Here is a 20,566-nt window from a genome sequence, read left to right as displayed (position 1 = left end):
TGTTGATTGGACTGGATTTGGCCATTTTTCTGACTTCGGCTTCATAAGCAGCAGCAGAATAAGGAATTTAGTGGAAATACCATAGCCAGTTTTCTTAAAGGCTTAGTCTTTATTTGAAAGATCCTTAATTGGCTTTTTATTCTCTTGCAAATGTGTTTCAGAATATCCACTTAGAATAACAAGGAAATAAGGTCTGCTTGTATTTATTTTTAAGAAATAAAATCTTAACCGTTTGTGTAGCGTTAACCAAAGTAACTAAAGCTTGCACTATTAATTAAGGAGGGTTTGTCTTTGCATAAGAATAATTCCTTTGTAGCATATCACATCACCATCTGCACTAGTTACTCTATTGCAGTTATATTTTGAAAATGGAGCCTTACTCCCCAGTGTTCATTCCAGCACTATTTACAATAGCCAGGTCATGGGAGCAACCTAATGCCCATGGACAGAAGAATGGATAAAGATGTGGTGCATATATACAATGGAATATTACTTAGCCATAAAAAGGAACAAAATTGGGTCATTTGTAGTGAGGTGGATGGACCCAGAGCCTGTCATACAGAGTTAAATAAGTCAGAAAGAGAAAAAGAAATATTGTATATTAACACATATATGAGGAATCTAGAAAAATGGTACAGACGAACCAGTGTGCAAGGCAGAAGTAGACACAGATGTAGAGAACACATGTATGGACACCAAGGGGGGAAAGAGGTGGGGGGGGAGGTGGTGGTGGTGGGATGAATTGAGAGATTGGGATTGACATATATGCACTAATATGTATAAAATAGATAACTAATAAGAACCTGCTGTATAAAAAATGAAATAAAATTTAAAAAAAAAGAAAATGGAGCCTTAAAAATTTCTGAGCTTTTTTCCTCTTAAGAAAGGAAGTCCTAGTCTTTCATTAGTTTGTTTAAAACTCTTTTTTCTCTTGAATGATACAAAGTTACATTTCACCCTGACTGATGTCAAAATTGTGAATTAGTAAAGCCTGAATAAGATTCTATTATAATAATCTAGAGTTAACTAAAGATTTTAAGAGCTTCCTTACCTGCTGAACAATTTGTGCTTATTTCCTGCAGTAACGTTTCACATATTTGACTTATTTTGATAGAATTGGTTTCTCCCCGAAGTTTTATTTCTGAGTTTTTCCTACCATTAAAACACAATGCAGGGCTTCCCTCGTGGCTTAGTGATTGAGAGTCCGCCTGCCGATGCAGGGGACGTGGGTTCGTGCCCCGGTCTGGGAAGACCCCACATGCCGCGCAGCAGCTAGGCCCGTGAGCCATGGCCGCTGAGCCTGCGCATCCAGAGCCTGTGCTCTGCGGGAGAGGTCACAACAGTGAGAGGCCCGCGTATCGCAAAAAAAAACAAAAAAAACCCACAATGCAGATACATTTCTTAATAGGTACATTTATGTAATTTAAAAAGTAATAGTCGGGTTTTAGTAACATTTGGAAGACCATACTGCAGAATAATAATTTTTAAAGGCTATTTATTGAATACTTACTGTGTAGCAGGTCCTAGGTTAGATGCTTTGTATCTGTTATCACTAATCCTTAGACTAAACAACTCTGTAGGATGGTATTCTTATACCTATTTTACAGATAAGGAACCAGAGACTTAAAAAGTAGGGCAGAATTCTAAACAGATCTGGCCCCAAAAATCCCTGCTTGTTTTTTTTAATGTCAAAGACTAGACAAAAATGCTGATTTCATAAAATGAAAGTAATTTTTTAAATCTGTAATTGTTAATTTTAACTAATAATCACAACTAAAATCTTCCCATACTTCAAAATTGTCTGTTGCCCAGGTGGTGGCAGCATGTCTCAAAGAGTTAGTGTGGTGTAGAAGGTTTTCTCCAGCCTTGCCAGTTGATTTGCTTCTTCATCCCACATACACGACCTATCTATCAATCTCTACTTCTCTTTTGGGCACTTTCACTGCTATTAGACCAACCCATCAGTGATTCACTCAACTTTCCACCCTCCCTTCGGCTTCATCTTCTGAATGGGTCATACTCTTCCAGTTTGCTTTCAGCCTATTTTGCCTACAAAGAAAGCATCACCAAAGTATTCTGAAAAATTCATTTAGGCCTATCCAGTAACATGACTTTTGTGTTTTCAAATATTGTTATTTTTCACCCATTGTTAAATGTAATTTGGCAAAAGCACATCCTAAATGAAATAATTGGCTAATATTATTATGAAATACTTGTCTAAATTAGAAGGCATGCTTCTTAAACTTTATGGGATATACCAGTTAAGGAGGTAATGAAAAGCTTTTAAAAGATAGAATTTATCTTCAAAATAAGAACAAGAAGATTCAGTAGGGAGCAGTGAAAGGTCATATAATTCAGAAGGAGATATACATACGTGTGTGTGTGTGTGTGTGTGTGTGTGTGTGTGTGTGTGTATGTATCAGAATAATTAGTTAAACCTGCCTTAGCCAAAAATTGCTTGGAACATTATCTTTGCAGGACTGCTACCTTCCTAGAGGTTTCAAATCAGATGATACCTCCTCACAAAAACCCTCTCTACCCCTATTTTATTTTTCTCAAAACACTTCAGTCTGACATCTTGTTTATTGCTTATTTTTTCCCACTAGAATGTAAGCTATATGAGATCAGTTACCACAGTACCTAGAAAGAATATTGTTTTGAATAATTGATTCCAAGATAGAGCATTGCCACTTACAAATAAAACTTAGTGTTTGAATGAATCATGAAATAATCTAAATCCTGGGAACTTGTAAAGCTCGTGTTAAAGTACCAAACAGTTATTGTATGTTTTGAAAGTAATAAGGGTTGCCTCAGTAAGAATAGGTCTAAAGATTAGTAAATAAGATGTTAGGGAAAGATAAAAATAATTGTGGTTATTTTGTTAATGAAAGAAAACTAGTTGCTTAAGTCTTTCCAAGTATGTAAAAGTATGTTAAAGGAACATAGTGATTCATCATCTTCATTGATAAGATAAAAGGAATTAGTCCTAGACTGTAGGTGCTAAGATTTAAGATAAGAACAAGCTAGACAAGAGATCTAAATAGAGATCTTTGAAAATGGGGTGTGTATATGCAGGCTAGATGCCCTCTCTAGATATTTCCCAGCTTCAGATTGCAAAAGAAAGATTAGATAGCAGATGCTTCTCTTGTTGATTATTCCTTGCTGCCTATGGCCTTTTCTGCACGTTTAAGAAACATTTCAGTGTGTTTGAGTGATATGTATTGCTGCTTTGGGTACTTTATAGAAGTCTTTTCACATAATATTAAAAATTGGGTGTTTCTGCTTTTTTGAACACTGAAACTATTTATAATTCTGTATCTCCAGAATGTACTATACATGCATATGCAGCAAACTAATACCCTGTAATTAGAGGGCACCCTTTTGGAAGGGTAAAGTTTCCAGTAAATTCTTCTGAAGCCTTGGATTGCAGTCCTGTTAAAGTCATGAGAGACAGTAAGCTTTCCTGCTGAATCTAGAAGTTCAAATATTAGGCTTATCCCTAAATGATGTAATAATATTAGCCGTGTCAAGTCACCTTTAATTTCTGTGCTAGGGTCTCGTAGCCATTAAATAGGAGTTGCTATCCAGTTGAGAAAACTAATCCACGTATAAGAATCCTTCAGTGTATATAGCTGATTCACTTTGTTATAAAGCAGAAACTAACACAGCATTGAAAAGCAATTATATTCCAATAAAGATGTAAATAAATAAATAAAAAGAATCCTTCAGTGTAAAAACAATGTGTATTGCAAAAGCAGCCCCTAGCACCATCACCTTTGCTGAGTAACATTTTAATTTTAAACATTCCACCTTCACCTAAGCAAGCTACTTGAAGTAACCATATCAAACAACCATATTTGCTGTATGATATTGTCAGGTATGTTGTCCTCTGTGTCATACAGTGCCCTTTATATAAAGTCCCATATAAGATATTTTAGAATGTGATTCTAAAAAATGTTTTGGAAGCCACTTTTTCATAGGAAGAATTTTGCCTGTCTTTGATTTGACCGGAAGCTCAAGAGCCAAATTTGAAATTCATGTTTAACATCCATCCTGACTTGCATACTTGCATTTCTTTTTAAATATATTTTTCCTAGGACAGATATTTTGTACCTGTCATTATTGTATATGTTCATGTAGTAAGATTACTCCAGTCCCTGGTGAAATAAGGCACAGTATATATACTATGCCTGTAGATCAAGCGTTTGAAACCCAGAACATTACAAAGATGTTTGATATGTAACAAGTAGTTATTTGCTAGTAAAATTCTTCTACTGCTTCTAACTTTTATGTTTATTTTAAAATCTTGTACTATAATCATATCATTCAGAACTAGGGAACATAGGAAATCATTGTGTGGAACTGCATCCCAAAGTCTTAATTCTGAAAGCTATCTTGTGCCTTTAATAGCCCTCAGAGTATAATGTGTATATTTGGAATCTAGATTTAGAAGTGAACAAAAATTTACTGGTGCCAGGCTATAAATATAGTTCCCTAAACCATCATTTAGACACATATCGTAGTCCCAAATTCATAAATTGCTTTTGCTGAGTTCACAGTTTATGTTTTTACACTTAAGTCAGGAAGTGAAACAGTCTGAAATCCAAAAACTCCTTTCTGATTCACATATGTCCCCTTGAAGTGTAATAAATAATAGTGGTGCATATGATGAGTTTCTAGAGGCTTTGAATTTTTCTTAATTGTTAGAATTGACCTTGATCAACTAATTTTCTGTTCTCTGTAATAAGATGATAATACCTGCCTTCATACAGAAAGTTGGACCAATGTCCTCCTGAGATTCTTTTCATCTCTAAGTTTCAATATTCTATTGTAGGACTTACTGCAGTTGTAGACTTGTATTGTTAATGAGTATAGGTGTATAAGAATCTGACTTAATCTCTTGTTCTAGGTTCATATTTGATCATGTTGTGTGGACCAAAGAAATAATTTAATATTTTTGTGCCTAGGTTCCTGTGTCCATAAAGTAGAATTAATAATACCTGTTTTTTGCAATACTAACTAGTTAATAAACATGTAGCCTCTTTTTTATAAGAGGTTGAATTCTATAGAATTCATTTGTAAATTGATTGTTGGGAGCTTACACAGATTCCCAGGGAATTATGTTATAAATAGTGGTTATTTATGGCTATTTGACACACAGCATAAGTGGAAAGAGTGTCTCTGCATAAAAATGGTAGAAGATAATTCTCAATACTAGTAATAAAATAGTAAAAATTAAATGAAATTTTGATCCCCTGTACCACAGTAAGATTTTATAAAAAGTGATAATGATTGTAAATAGTGAAAATGAATTTGTCTGAGTCCATTTTTTTTTCAAGTTTTTATTTCCTACACGATGTGAATGCTTTGTCAGCACTTTCTGACCATCTTACCATATATGCAGTCCAGGAATCACTGTTGCAGTTGTTTTCAAGTCTGCTAAACCTTTTTATACCACAAGAAACTAAAGCTACATATGGGTCTATAAATTATTCATGTGTGTATGCAATGCATATGGAATATATTCATATACAGTAATCTGTGATGTGCCCCTCTCCCCTCCTTACTGTCTGTAGAATGAAGTACAAACTCCTTAGAGGAGTGTAATGATTCCTACCAGTCTGGTCCAACCTGCTGTGTAAATTTTCAACATGATAGAGGACCATTTATTTCAGACCTCTGCAGCTCTAAGAGATACCTTCTTACTGCAGTGGTTGACATATAGACTGGAACCAAACTACCTGGTTTGAATCCCAGTTCTGCCTCTTGCTAGGATGAAGAGATGGCTATGAGAATGCACCTCACAGACTCCCGCTCTAAGGAGCTTAATTGTCCAAGGGCCCCAGCTGCTGTGCTCAGAAATCCATCACTGTTTTGCTAACTCTTTGCTTCTTTCATAGCTCAGTGACTGAGCGTAGTAGAGATACTAAGGCCTGCTTCTGGGAGACAGAAGACTCCTCTCATGGCCAATGAGTGGTCAGGGACTCCTCCAATTGTCTTGCCAAGCCTTCCATAGGCTACACTGCAGTCTAGGACACTTCTACCCAGTCTTCCTCCCCTCTCTCTTTCACTTGGGGTCAGACTTGCATCATGGTGTGACAGTTTACCCAGTCTTGCCCAGCTCCTTCCCCATTTTCTCTCACAGATATTTCCTCTAATAAAAATCTTACACATTTAATCCCATCTTGGCCTCTGGGATGGTAAAAGTGGGATTCAGAACAGGTTCATTACCTGGCCAGAAGATGCCACCCTGGTGGGTAGATGGGGCACTCACCACCCCTGGCATAAAGTTACAGATAAATTGTTAAGGTTTCACCAGTGTTGACTTGAGACAATGTCCTAGTGGAGGGGAACTGTGGTAGGTGTGATTATGCAGGTATTTGAAAAATAAGGGAGGAATAATACCTACAAAGAAAGAGTTGGCTGATTACTGCTAAGTTGTATTGGAGCACTGCTGAAGGAAAATGAGAAACAGAGCTGTTAACAAGCAGTTAACAGTTAACAGCTAAGTGTGAGAGCTGTAGAGCCTCTGTGGTAGCTTATAGAGAGGGCCTTGTCACCATTGAAAGACAAGACTTGGTTGAACTGCAAGCTGAAGAGCCAGCTAATTGTTGATGTCACAGAGCTCCAAAGACATTTGAGCATTGAATGTTTTGCCAGGATGGGTCTGTTAACGTGAAGGTGGGGAAACCTAGAATCCTAAACATTAGATGGGGTCATCCAATGGATGCCCCTGTGACTCCTGGACTCTCAGGGCTTGCAGTGGTAGTAACCTTTCTCTGGTGAGAACTAGAATATTTGCTGTGCTGGAAGATGCTGAAGAAGCCCCTTGCCCCCAAGGCAGTAGCCCTCCTCGCCAACACTGCCCTCCTCTTTCTTTCCCGGCTGTCAAGCCAATAATTAACCAATAACAAATCCAGTCACTGGTAAATCCCAGCATAACCCAGCTGGGACATGCTGGGCCTGATAAGGAAGGAAAGAGACTATTCTCCTAAAAAATTCCATGGTTTAACTGACGTTACTGGCAGGAACCAGGAAAGGACTCCTGGGATTGGATTTTAAAGGTGTTTTTTCAAAGGGGTGAGAATATGGGATTAGATGAATAAGAAATCATTGACTTGGGCGCACTTTCTCATGTATGGGGGATTTAACACCCCAGCAAGAATTCTGCTATAGACTGAATGTGTCTCCCCAAAATTCATATGTTTAAACCTAATCCCCAATGTGATTTGGAGGTTAAGAGGCCCCAGAGAGCTAACTTGTCCCTTCTGTCATGTGAAGACACAGCAAAGAGACAGCTGTTTACAAACCAGGAAATGGGCTCTCACCAGACACCAAATCTGCAAGCACCTCCGTCTTGGACTTCCCGGCCTTCAGAACTGTGAGAAATAAAAGTTTGTTGTTTAAGTCACTCAGTCTGTGGTCTTCTGTTAACAGTAACAAAAACTAAGTCAGACCCTAGTGTTCAGGGGAAGCTTGCTAATAATGGGATGGCTTTTAGAAAAATACAGCCAGTTCTCAGCAAAGTGAAAAATGTCTGAGTAGTACTGGCAGACTATAGAGGAAGGAATAAAGACGCTGAGCAAAGTGGGCATGCCAGAACAGAAGACGCATCAGAGGATTATGCTCCATGAATGTGCCCAGAGGATACACCATTCACCCAAGGCCATCATGAAAACAGTGGTGAGAGAGGCACCAACATCACTAAGAAGTTTGCAGGCCAGGGATGGAGGTAAGAGAAGCAGCCACAGAGCTGGCTCATTAGCATCCATGGGAATAATAGAGCCCTGAAGAAAAAGAGGCCAGGTGGTGTTGCTTAACTGGCAGAAGCTAGAAGGCCACAATTACCATAATGACTGGCAAGGTCATTGCAGCCAAAGGAGCTTGACTCAAAGGAGTTGTGGAGACGGCTAATAGAGAATAGTCTCCCTAGGGGGAAAATAGATGGGCAGTCCACAAGGGTGCTCATTAACGTCTGTTACTATATAAAGCAAGAATAGAGGAGCTGGAGGCTGAGGGCAGTAATTGCAATAAAAAGTCATGATTCCCTTGCTTAGTTCCCAGACCTAAGACAATTTTCAGATCCAGAACTGAATATATGAAATATAGGTTCATATAGGAAATATGAACCTAGTTCTTCCTCCTAGGAAATATAGGTTCCTAGGAGGAAGAACCCTACCACACCATGGCAAGTACATAAGTGCATGGCAGTTCTTCTCAAAGGACTCTAGGGCTATCTATTTGAGTGACCGTACCCTGGGGAAAGAATAATCGGGTATTTTGAAGACTATTGATCACGGATCAGCATTGATGTTTATACCCAGAGATGTAAAGCAACATCACAGCTTTACTGTTAGAATGGGAGCCTACCAGACCAGGTGTTCTTGCTAAAGTTAGTCTCACAGTGGGCCCACTGGGTCCATGGACCCACCCAGTGGTCATTTCACAGTCCCCAAGTGCATAATTGGAATTTATATTTGTGGCAGTGGGAGTAACTGCTGCACTGGTTTCCAGGTCTGTGGAGGTAGGAGTTAGCATAGTGGGGACTGCCAAATGGAGCCCTCTGTAACTTCCCATCGCTCCTTCCAAGATAGTAAGTCAGGCAAAATATTGTATCCTAGGGCAATGGTGAGGATTAGTGCCACTGATCCTTTAAGACCTAAAGGACACAGGGGTGCTAATCCCAATCCTAGTTTTTTGATTTACCAGTCTGGACCCTAAAGAAACTGGATGGATCCTGGAGAATGACTATATACTATGGATTTAACCAAGTGAAGACCCTGATCACAGTGGACTTTCTGTGCTGGACTCTGGTAGAACAGATTTAATAAGGGCTCAGATACATGGTATATCACTGATTTGGCTATACTTCTTTTTTTTCCATTCCAACTGGAAAAGAGTATCAGAAACAGTTCACATTCATGAAGAACAGTCAGCGATATTCATTTAGACTGAATTTTGCCTTGGGGCTGTGTTAACTCTCCCATCCTGTCATAATATGAAGAAATATGGACCACTTAAATATCCCTCAGAACACTACTTTGGTCCATTTTACTGACAACATCATGCTGACTGGACACATGAGCAAGAGGTGGCTAGTATGCCGAAGACCTTGGTAAGATACATACACTCCAGGGGATGGGAGATAAACACTATGAAGCTTCAGGGACCAGCCACTTCAGTAAAGTTTTTAGAGGTCCAGCAGTCAGAGGAGTATCAGGATATCCCCTCCAAAGTGAAAGACAAATTGCTGCCTCTTACAGCCTTTACCACAAAGAAGGAGGTAGGGCACTTTGTAGGCCTCTTTTGCTTCTGGAATCAACACATTCTACAACTAGGAAAAGCTCTGGCTTAGGTACCAAGTGACATGGAAGGCTGCCCCCTTTAAATAGGACCCAGAACAGAAAAGGGCTCTGTGACAATTCCAGGCTTCAATGCAAGCAGCCCTGACTAACAGTTGGACCATATGATCCAGCAGATCCTAGTGGTGTCAGTGATGGGAAAAGATGTGGTGTGGAATTTATGGCAAGTCTAGTGGAAGAATCATGACACAGACCCTTGGGATTCTGAAGCACTGTCATGCCATCTGCAGCAGATAATTGTATGCCCATTGAGAAACAGCTCTTGGTATATCACTGTGCCCTGAAGAGACTGAACACTTGACCACGGGACACAAACCTGTCCATCCCCCCAGTCCCTATCCAACTGAGTGACAGATTTTCTAACTCCATCATTCCATCTATATTTATTTGTTGACATTCTGATAGAAGGAAATGTTTCCCTTCTCCTTCACTCATTTATTTATAACAGATGGATTCATGGCTTCTTGGTTAACATTAAAATCCATTACCATCATTATTTATTTTGATGTTCTCATTGTCCTAGATTTGATCAATGGGAGTGCCAGGATGTGTCCTCTGTGTGTCAGGAGCCCCAGATGTGTCATGTCCTCATCATTTAAGCCCTTGCTTACTTTTTGGTACAACCAGATGTTCTCAGCTCATCTTTTACTTTCCCTGCCCCAGCCCTGGAATCAATCATTTCTTCAAGGAGCTCTGCTTGCTTTTCATGGAAAATGGTATCCAGGAACCATGAGCTGAGTGCTAGGTTTGCTCATTGCTTCTCGTGTGTCATTGCTTGTAGTTCCTCTCAGCAGACGAATATGCATACAAATATCTATATCTCTGTACCTATTAAAAACTACCATTTTTTAATAGGTACCATGGTACCAGGTTATACTGGTACCATCAATTCCAGTCTATCACTACTTTTTAGTCTTCTGTTTTTTCATATTTGTAACTCCATCAACAGAAAGAAACCTGGCTACCATTATCCTCAGTATATTTACTCATTTGCTCAAGGTTAGAATGCGTGAAAGGTAGTTTTAGAATTGCTGTGGGGGGGGGGGGAAAAAACTTACTAAATTTTTAGATGACCCGTCTGTTTTCAACCAGCCTTTCAGTTTGGCAGCTAAAAAGCCATCTTTTAAGTAAGATTAATCAGTTCAAACTTAAGCCCCAAATAAGTATGTCTAGGCCATGAGCATTGAATGGCTCAGGGAATGAGTGGTTAAAGGGCTTTGACAGTCCAGGTCACTAGCATTAATCCTCATGGCTGCTGTAACTCACAGTGGCTGAAACAGAATTGTTTATGTTGGGTAATAGTAGCTGATCATGGCTTTATCTTCCATGTCTTAATATAATCAAGTCATGAAAAATTGCTGCTTCAGCTAAAGGAAAGGGTGGATTTCCCCTCAGTGGTGCTATTTTATCTTTTGAAAAGCAAGCTACATAGATTGTTCATAATCATTTCTGCCCATGTATAAAGTACTTAAAACACAATTTCTCAGTTACATCTTTTATAACCTTGCATTATGATCATACCCTTTTAAAAATCACATCAGGTTTTATGGGCTACTAATATTTTTGAACAAATATTTAGGAAATGATTCAAGGAGAAAGGTGCTATCAAAGGGAGTACTCTTAATCTGGAAGGCTAGCACTTTCTCTCTGCACCAAAAACCAGTTGATTTTTGGGAGATGGCATTTTGTAGTTGGAATATAAATTAAAGTTTAGGATTTCGTGTAAATGTGCTGTTCACATCAGGTTCAAGGATGCAAGTCATTTGTGTCTTGACACAGATACTTTTGCTTTTATTACATTGTATTGTTTTACTAAATATTGTTAAGCCATTTCAACTTGCCATCTTAGCATTAAATGGTGAGTAGTCCGAAGACAACTGAAGTCTTTCGTATTGATGGGATCTTTAAGGAAGGCTTAAATTTTGGTTATTAAGATCAGTATTCAGTATTGTCCAATACATTGGCTTTTCCCTCTAAAATATGAAATAAAATTAAAATTGATTACTCTGATCAGCGTAAAGCCTGTGCATTAACTTGCCTTTTTTGCTTGGTATTTTACCTTTAGATTTACTGTTGCCTGCCCTTCACTAAAAACAAAATTTATGTTAAATACTTAAAGTGGCCTATTTTCTGTGAATTTGTATGACTGGGAAGATGTTCGGGAAAAGAAAGCACTATCTTTGAAAAACACATTGACATACTTCATAAGGCTATGTGAAGCCTGGAGTTATGCAAACTGACCTCCCTTGATATTGTCTTGTATAAATGGCCTTCAATTAATATATCTATAGTTATATAATAAAACAAAAAATATAAATTTATTATTAGAAAGTATACCTGTCAGTTTACTTCTGGTTCATCTCTTTTAAAGCAGGTTGGATCAGTTTTACAAGGAAACCAATGATGTGTGTGCTCCTAATGTTAAGGCAGTCTGGTTGGGATTCCTTTAAGGTAGGTTAGTTTTTAAGCCAAGTATCATTAAATGTCTGTGGTAGGCAGCTTCTGAGACGGCTCCCAATGATCCCTACTTCCTGGCATCCATGCCCTTGTTGTTGTTCTCTCCCGTTGAGTTTGGGGTAGACCAAATGACATACTTTTGATGAATAGAATACAGCAACAGGATGGGGTGTCACTTCTAGGATTAGGTTACAGGAAGATTCTGGCTTCCATGTAGCTCACCCTCTCCTGGCTCTCTCACTTGCTCACTTTAATGGAAACAGATTCCCAAGCTGTGAGCTGCCCTATGGAGAGGCAGGGGAACTGAGGAGGGCTTCTGGCCACCAGACAATGAGGAACCGAACCCTGCCATAACCACACATGTGGAGTTGGACGGAAGTTCTCCTTCACTGTCAAGCCTTGAGATGATGGCAGCTCCAGCTGGCACCACAAATGCAGTCTCCTGAGAAACCCTGAGCCCTGCTGTGCCTCTATTCCTGACCAAGAGAAGCTGTGAGATAATCAGTTTCGGTTAGTCTAAGCTGCTAAATATGGGAGTACTTTTTTACTCAGCCATAGATAATTAATACAGTGTCCTTTTAAAAAATAAAAACTCACAGGAGATCCTCAAACTTCATGTGTTCTTGGTGCTGTTTTAACTAGCATTTCCTGAGAAATAATTTAGCACAGTGGTTTTCAGTGACTAACAACATCAGAATCAATAGGGAAGTTTAAAAAAAATTCAGGTGCCTAGGTTTGCCATCAGAAATTCAATTTGAATTGGTCTGGGGTAGGATCCAAGCCTCAGTCTTTTAAAAAATTCCCCAGGCAATTCCAGTGAGTAGTTGAAGAATCACTGATTTAGTCTAAATCAACGTTTTAAGCCCTTCTGAGTGCCAGGCGTAGGCAATATAGCATTGAACAGGATAAGGAGCTCACCCTTCATGCATAGGTCAGGAGAGAAGACCAACATGTAAACAAACAGTGACGACACTGTGGCAAACCCTCTAGTAGAGTTATGTACAAGGTGTATAAGAAGCACAGAAAAGGAAACACCTAACTCAGTCTGATAAAGTCAGGGCTTGACAGAAAAAGCTGGTCAGCAAGAACATGGCAGGAGGGAACATTACAGGCAAAAGAGAAACAAGAATAAAGGCACAAAGTTGTTAAAGAATATGTGGGGAGATGGTATGTTCATATTTGAGTAACATGAACTCCAGAAAAAAACTTCAGAAGGGTAGGCAGGAGTGTTGACAGAACACAAAATTAGGGTACAGAAACCAGTGAGGATGAGGACGTGACCTCTGGTGGTGGTGTAAGGGATGGAGGGGAGGCTAAATTTAATATTCAGAATACATAATTGATGGGACTTGGAGGGTAGGCACTGAAATACAGAAAGAGGAGCCCGTGATGACTCCCAGGTTCCGGCTTGGCCATTGTGTGGGTGGTAGACTGTAACTTTGGCAGCAAATATGGGGGAAGCAAAAGCAGAAGACAGGGAAATGAAGAGCTCAGTTTCAAGACCTAAGTTTAAAGACTCAGAAGAAACAACTGGTTGCAGTTGGCACTAGAAATGAACACCAAATTGCCATGTCACTTGCCAAAAGAACACATCTTTGTGGATGATTTTGTGTATTTGGAAATAATCGAGAACACAGCTTCTGTTTCGTCTCTGTGTGCTTTGGTGATTTGCAGTCAGCTTTCAGTAAGACTGGGAAGATCTTGAGAATTAGCTGTATTGGCTTTTAGAAAGCGTTGTATTTCACTAAGCCAAACAAACCTTTAAAATTGAACAATATAGGCTGCTTTTTACTGTTGATTTTTGTCCATTGTCTACAGTTCACTCATACCACAGGCTTCTCCTTGGGAGCCTTTACCCCACTTCCCACTTAACGTGAGTAATGCCTTGGTTTGCCCAACTATTAGTAGAATTTTGAACTGACATAAGATTACATTGTGTCATGAGGTGGGGAGGTTCTGATGTTGACATCCACATAGCTTCATTATGATCTGGTCGTTTTAATTTCAAAGGAGCAATACCTTCAGCTCAGTACTTCAGTCTATTTAAAGCATGTTAACCCCATGTATCAGAGTGAAATTACATGTTCTTACTATGAATCTCTGACACTGTAATGTGCTTTCCAGCGTCAATCTACTCACCTGTTGTGGGTGCTTTTTTTTTTAAGGAGCAAAGATATCTAGTATCCCCATTAATCACTATTGATAAACTGACATTTTTAACTTTTAAAACTATTTTCTTTCCCCTCTAGTCTGGACATATGCCCCACAGGAGGCAGAGAAGCCACAGGGAAATAAAAGTGAATCTTACTGTGAAAGGAAGAGATTGCACACTTGTTGTCAAGCCTGCCTTGAGGCTGGTTTAAAAAAATGCTGATGTCCGCATAGCATGTATCTCTAAGTAAATCAAACCTGTAATTCAACTTGGCTGCCTCTAAGTCATTTTGATTCCTGCCAACAAGAACATTAATGAACTTAGTATCTCTACAGGTTTATTCATGTGTAAGACCCAGTTCCCTATTCCTCATTCCAGCAGCTGCCTCTGCTCCATCTGATAAAGTGGAAAGTTGGAATAGGTCACACAAATCCAGATCATTACTTAAGCACAGATTATTGTAGGCAGTGTCCTCTAAGTCTTCTGTCTGGTTTTAGGATAGAAAGCAATAAAGTTTCTAGGACTTGGATTTGAAAAAAAACTCCATACATACAGTAGTAATTCTTGTCATGAAGAAACATCTTATGAAATTCAGCTTACTCATGCCTTTATTCTTCCTAGTTTTATTCTCCTTTTGACAATAATAAATAATTCAGTTGTATTGTACAGGGTACAGTTGTGGGAGTGTTCCAGAACACATAGTACTTCCATGGATTTCCCAAAATGCCATGAGACATATAGGAAGTATGAGAAAATGGACATGAATCTAATTTGTCAAAAAAAATTTAAGATTAAAAACGTAAAAGAATACAGACCAGTTGTTCCCAAATTTGGCCACACATTAGAATCACCTACATCTCTTTAAAATTCTAAAGCCCAGGCCACATGCAGACCAATTAAATCACTTTCTGGAGGTGGGACCCAGGCATCAAGAGTGTTTTCACTCCCCAGGTGATTCCGATGAACAGACAAGCATGGGGACCACTGATCTCGACAACTCTGTTACCTCATGACTTCAAGAAAACCCAACTGCAGCTTCTCCTAGACTACCTGCTCTGCCCTCGGTGGGAGGTTCTCTGCTCTGCAGCTTCTCCATCAACTTTGTCAGCTTTGAGCTTAAGCAAGGCCACTGCATGAGAGGTAATTCAGTCACTGAAAGGCAACAATTAACAATCAAAGACCACAAGTGGATATAAAATAATCAATTCCAAGTTTTTTTAAATTATTGATATTTGCTGAAATTTTTCCTGATAGTCAAAGTTTTGTGTCTCAGATTTTCCTATTCCATTTTCATACACTGATAGCTTCTTATGCAGTTAGTTTTATGAAACTCTGGTCCACTAGGGTGACTTTTTTTCATGCTTTGGGTGATTGTTTTAGAATTCCGTCTTTGAATTAGTAATCTTTAAAATATCTAACTCAGAGGGGGCTATGCATTGAATGAGAATTGTTCGTTTGCCTTGTTTAACACAGTTTGACACAAAGATAAGTATTTAAAATTTTATTTTCTATGTCTGCATAGCACATTACTTAAGCAATCACTGGCTGTCCAAAAACTGAAGGAAGCTTGATTTTACCTTTTTTTTAAATTGAAATATAGTTGATTTACAATATTGTGTTAATTTCTGCCATACAGCAAAGTGATTCAGCTATACACATATATATACACGCATACACACACATTCTTTTTTTTTAGCTTGATTTTAAATATAACAACAGCTGTTTACTCATAGATGGTGAATTTACATGGTTGACACCCTTTATCAAAACTCAGAACTCCAGCATTTGTACAAATAACCATGCTGGCCTGTAAATTTGTTTTTAATTAATCAATTTATTTTTTGGCCGCGTTGGATCCTTGTTGCTGCATGCGGCCTTTCTCTAGTTGCAGTGAACGAGGGCTACTCTTCATTGCGGTGCACCGGCTTCTCATTGCGGTGGCTTCTCTTGTTGCGGAGCACAGGCTCTAGGTGCGCGGGCTTCAGTAGTTGTGGCACATGGACTCAGTAGTTGTGACGTATGGGCTTAGTTGCTCCGAGGCATGTGGGATCTTCCCGGACCAGGGCTCAAACCCGTGTCCCCTGCATTGACAGGTGGATTCTCAACCACTGCACCACCAGGGAAGTCCCTGGCTATAAAATTTTAAAGCTAATATTATAACCTGATAAAATGATGGTTTTGCTATATGCTTATATGTATCTTGAGAGAGATTAATTAAAGGAAATGAAATAGCAGTTGAAGCTGCTGGATGGTTGAAATTATCTGAATAAGTGTGATCTTGACTTTAATGAATTAACAAGTAAGCTTCTTGCTGTAAGTATTTAATTAATTTTAAACCACATTTGATTTAGAAACCGTTTACACTTAATTTATGGTCTAGTGTTCAATTAAAATAATCTATACTATTATGTGCAGGCTCTAGATCCTATTCTTGCATCAGTTATGTCACTCTGTGGTCACTGACTGCCACTGAGGAGTAGAAAAAGGAGGCATATGGCTGTGATCTTCTAATTTCTCATAATATTTTTCAGGTGGAACCTTTAGGGAACACGTTTGAGTAGAAAATTCATGTTTTTTTACTCAGATTTTATTCTGTAAGGAATCGTTTGGGAGGGGTGATAGAAACAAATGAGAATGCCTGTTTGTCTAATTAAAAACAAAAGCCTGGGATGTTGCAGTTGTTTCCTAAAATCACTTTTTTCATATAAAGATTTTGGATAAGTCATTATTAAGGAAACTAAGGACAGCTGTGGTATGTTGAAAGCACACCAGCCATGGACTCAGAAGGCCTGGGTTTGAATTCCAGTTGCTTACAAATGTAAGGAGGATTATTTTTATCCCTCCTCTGTTGAAATGCCTTTTTAATATATGAAGTTTAAATATGGTCCCAGAACACATTTGTTTCTGCTCCATAAAAATAGTCATATACTGTATGTCAATCTTCTTTTGATTATTTATTTATTTGGCTGTGTCGGGTCTTAGTTGTAGTGCAGGGGCTTCTCTCTAGTCGTGGTGTGTGGGCTCCAGAGCATGCAGGCTTAGTTGCGCCATGGCACATGGGACCTTAGTCCCGTGACCAGGGATCGAACCTGCGTCCCCTGCATTGGAAGACGGATTCTTTAACCACTGGACCACCAGGGAAGTCCCTGTATGTCAGTTTTTAAATTTCATTATAAGTGAAGGAAACCATGGTATATATAAGCCAAATGGTAACTACTTCCAACATAATGGGATTTGATTTTGAAATATCTTAGAATTTGTATTTGAATGTGAGAGATATTTTGGGAGACTAATTCAGTGTGACCCCATTCATAGCAGTGATATTGGGGAACAGGGTTACCAGTTATGGTCTGTACCTCTTAAATCATGTTCTTATTGTATATAGTTCTATTTGGGGAAATATCCTTTGACATATAGTATTTTGAGCCAAGTAATGAGCTACAATGTAGACATACTTAGGTAGAGTAATTCAACTTCATTATAAGGTTGTTCTGTAGCTCTTTTTCCTTTCTTCCTTGCAGAATGCATTCCTAGTCTCATTTAAAAAAAAACAGCAATAAGAGGAAGTCGTAACTCAGGGTGAAATAAAGCACCAGCTTAAAAAGATTGCTTATCTTTGCCAGACTAAAGAGAGGCAAATAATTATTTTGCCTTTAAGGCCTGGAATCTGGTTGTTAGATTAAATAGACAGAGTGTTGGCCACATGTGACTTGAGTAGAATTGGTTATTTTACCAAACTTTGGATCAAGGTTTGCTTGAAGTAAGCTGTGCTGTGGATAAACCTTTGGAAGATCAAGAGTGAACTGTATTGCCCTCTACATTGTTTCCACCAGGATATTATGTGGGAGTATTGATTTTGAAAAGTGAAATTTAACTTATAAGAGCGCAGATCATATTCAGGTATTCTTAAATGTAAAATTGATTTTGACCTACCCAGGAGCTATACAATAATAATGATCACAGAGGGGAGAACAAAGTTGCTGTATTTTTCTGTGCTCCTTTTAGAAAGTGTATCCTGGAGCACAGAGGTGGGCAGTTGGGCAACCCAGTTTCTTTCTTGTGTGACATGTTAGAGTTTGATATTGTCAGTCTTTTAACCAAGATTTGTATTGGGATCATTGCTGAAAGAGGCTTTGAGGATGTCGTATCACCAGTATTCAGGTATTGTTATGGGTTTCATCCAGGGCAGATGAAAAGGTAACACAATTACCTAGTGCCCAGTTAATTCAGGAGCATGGAGAAAAATAGGTTGATGAAGGCTTAAGTCAGATAACTCATATCATAGGTGGACACGGCTGGGTTAGCTCAGGGTTTTTGTTGCGTGTGTTTTTTTTTTCTTCAAAGAAGCAGACTTTTTCTAAGATTAGAATCAACATTGCTGGTAGAAGCAGGAAACTTAGGGGCAGGCCATTACGTGTAAGATCAAAGTACAGCTTCTTCTGTGTCTAAGCTGTAAGGACAGGAAGATGCCCATTTTTCTCAAGAGCTGCTTCAGCATAGTTATATCAGTAAGTTATATCAATAGACAAAGGAGAAACTAGGAATATATACCTGCAATTCCACCATAAGCCAAAAAGCCACATAAGTCTTTCAAACTCTCAAATAACATTCATGACAAGGAATGGTATATTTTGGTGTACTTTTAAGCCCTTATCGCTTTCATTTTTTAAGTGTGTTTCCTCTCTTTTGTGCTCAGCAGAAGCCGGAGCGAGGGGGATGACAAGATAAGTCTAATACAGAGTCACTCTTCTTTTTTTCTCTTGAAACTAGTAGAGTTTAGTGTATGTTTTATATACACACATGTAGGTATATATGTATGTATTTAATATTTAGCATAGTAACCTGTGGGGTTTTTAGATGTGTTTTATTGTGAAGTATAATATACTCATAAAAAAGTGATAATGTGACATGTACAGTTTACGAATTGTTCTAAGAGAAAACACCCCTTGTAACTGCCACCTATGGTGAAAAAGAAGGAGGGGGAGGAGGAGAATTAGAAGAATTAGAATTTCTTCCCAATCAGAACCTTCTCCCCACACTCTTCTCTGAATAAGCTCTAGTTTCACTTTTTATGTAATCATTTCCTTGCTTTTTTTATAGTCTTACCACTTTGGTGTGCACCCATATGCACCAGATATATCCATATAGTTTAGTATTGTGTGTTGGGGAACTTTATGTAAATGAAATCATACTTGATGTATTCTGTAGTCTTGCTTCTTCCATTTGTCATCCATGTTGTTGAATGTAACAGCAGTTTGTTGATTTTCATTGTTTTGCAGTATTCTGTTGTAAACGTGAACCACAATTCATTTATCCATTCTTCTGTGTTGGACATCTGGGTTGATTATAGTTTGTCCCTACTTCAGATAGTGTTGCCATGACTATTCTTATGCTATCTCTTGGGGCTCAGGGCATGCATTTCTATTGGACATAGACCTAATCAGTACAAATAAAAATGTGACAGTGGGCAATGAAACTATCTTCTTCTAAACAAAGATGTAGTGAGCCAGTAATCTAATGAAGGAGAACAACCATTCTTTTGGTTATTCTAAGGTAGTAGGTGCTGTCTGGACACAAAGATGGCCATTTCCATCCAGGTGAATAATAAAATAGAGTATCCAGGATTGTACCTTTGCTTAAGATTCATGTTTGCAAGTATGTCTCATCAGGAAAATAAAATGTTTTAGTTTTTAAACTATCTCTGGTATTATTTCTAGAATTCTAAAATTAATAGAATGAAATGTCCTTAGAGGGCAGAGAATATATCTCACATTTCTCTTAAGTTCTTCACAGACCATGGCAATGCTAGAAAGATGTTAAGGCCCCACTAATTATGCATTGCCTCAATAAATATACTGTGGAGTAAAATTATTTGTACAAGTGGTTATAATTTCCAAGGGGCAGGCCCATAAAAGGGGAGAAGGGTGGATTAGTTTAACTTAAGACTTTTTCTGTTTTGAAAGCCTCTTTCCAGAAAAATAAACAATAATAGTGTGGATAAGTCAATCTTTTTTCTCCAGAATTTTTCTTACCAAATTTGTACATGTCCTAAGTGCAGGTAATATAAGTGTATTTCTGAAGCCTTTTAAAATTATAATTTGATCCTTTTGTTTGCTTTTTGAAATGGAAGACAAAATAGACAGTACACTAAGTTTATCACTTCTGATAGACCTGTGCTTCAAAACATATATATTTTAGGCCTTAGCTGAATTTGCAAGCTAAGTCTAGATCACAGTAAACTGATTTCAGTATCTTCCTGTTTTTTATGGGCTTCGTTCTAAAGCTTCAGCCAAAGAATCAAAATGTTTGTCACACTATTCTGGATTAGCTGAAGTCTTGTTCCTGTTTATATGAAATGACCATTTGGCCTAATGCAGTCAATATGAACACTTTACAACTCATCCAAGAACATTTCAAGTATTGAGAAAAAGGCACTTTAACTGAAAAATTAGGGACTTCCCTGGTGGTCCAGTGGTTAAGACTCTGCACTTCCAATGCAGGGGGCGTGGGTCAGATCCCTGGTTGGGGAACTAGGATCCCGCATGCTGTGTGGCGTGGCCAAAAAGGAAAAAAAATAAACAAATAAAAGTACTTA

Source organism: Delphinus delphis, chromosome 3 (assembly GCF_949987515.2).
Source record: "Delphinus delphis chromosome 3, mDelDel1.2, whole genome shotgun sequence".
Taxonomy (NCBI): Eukaryota; Metazoa; Chordata; class Mammalia; order Artiodactyla; family Delphinidae; genus Delphinus; species Delphinus delphis.
This window is presented reverse-complemented; position numbering follows the sequence as displayed.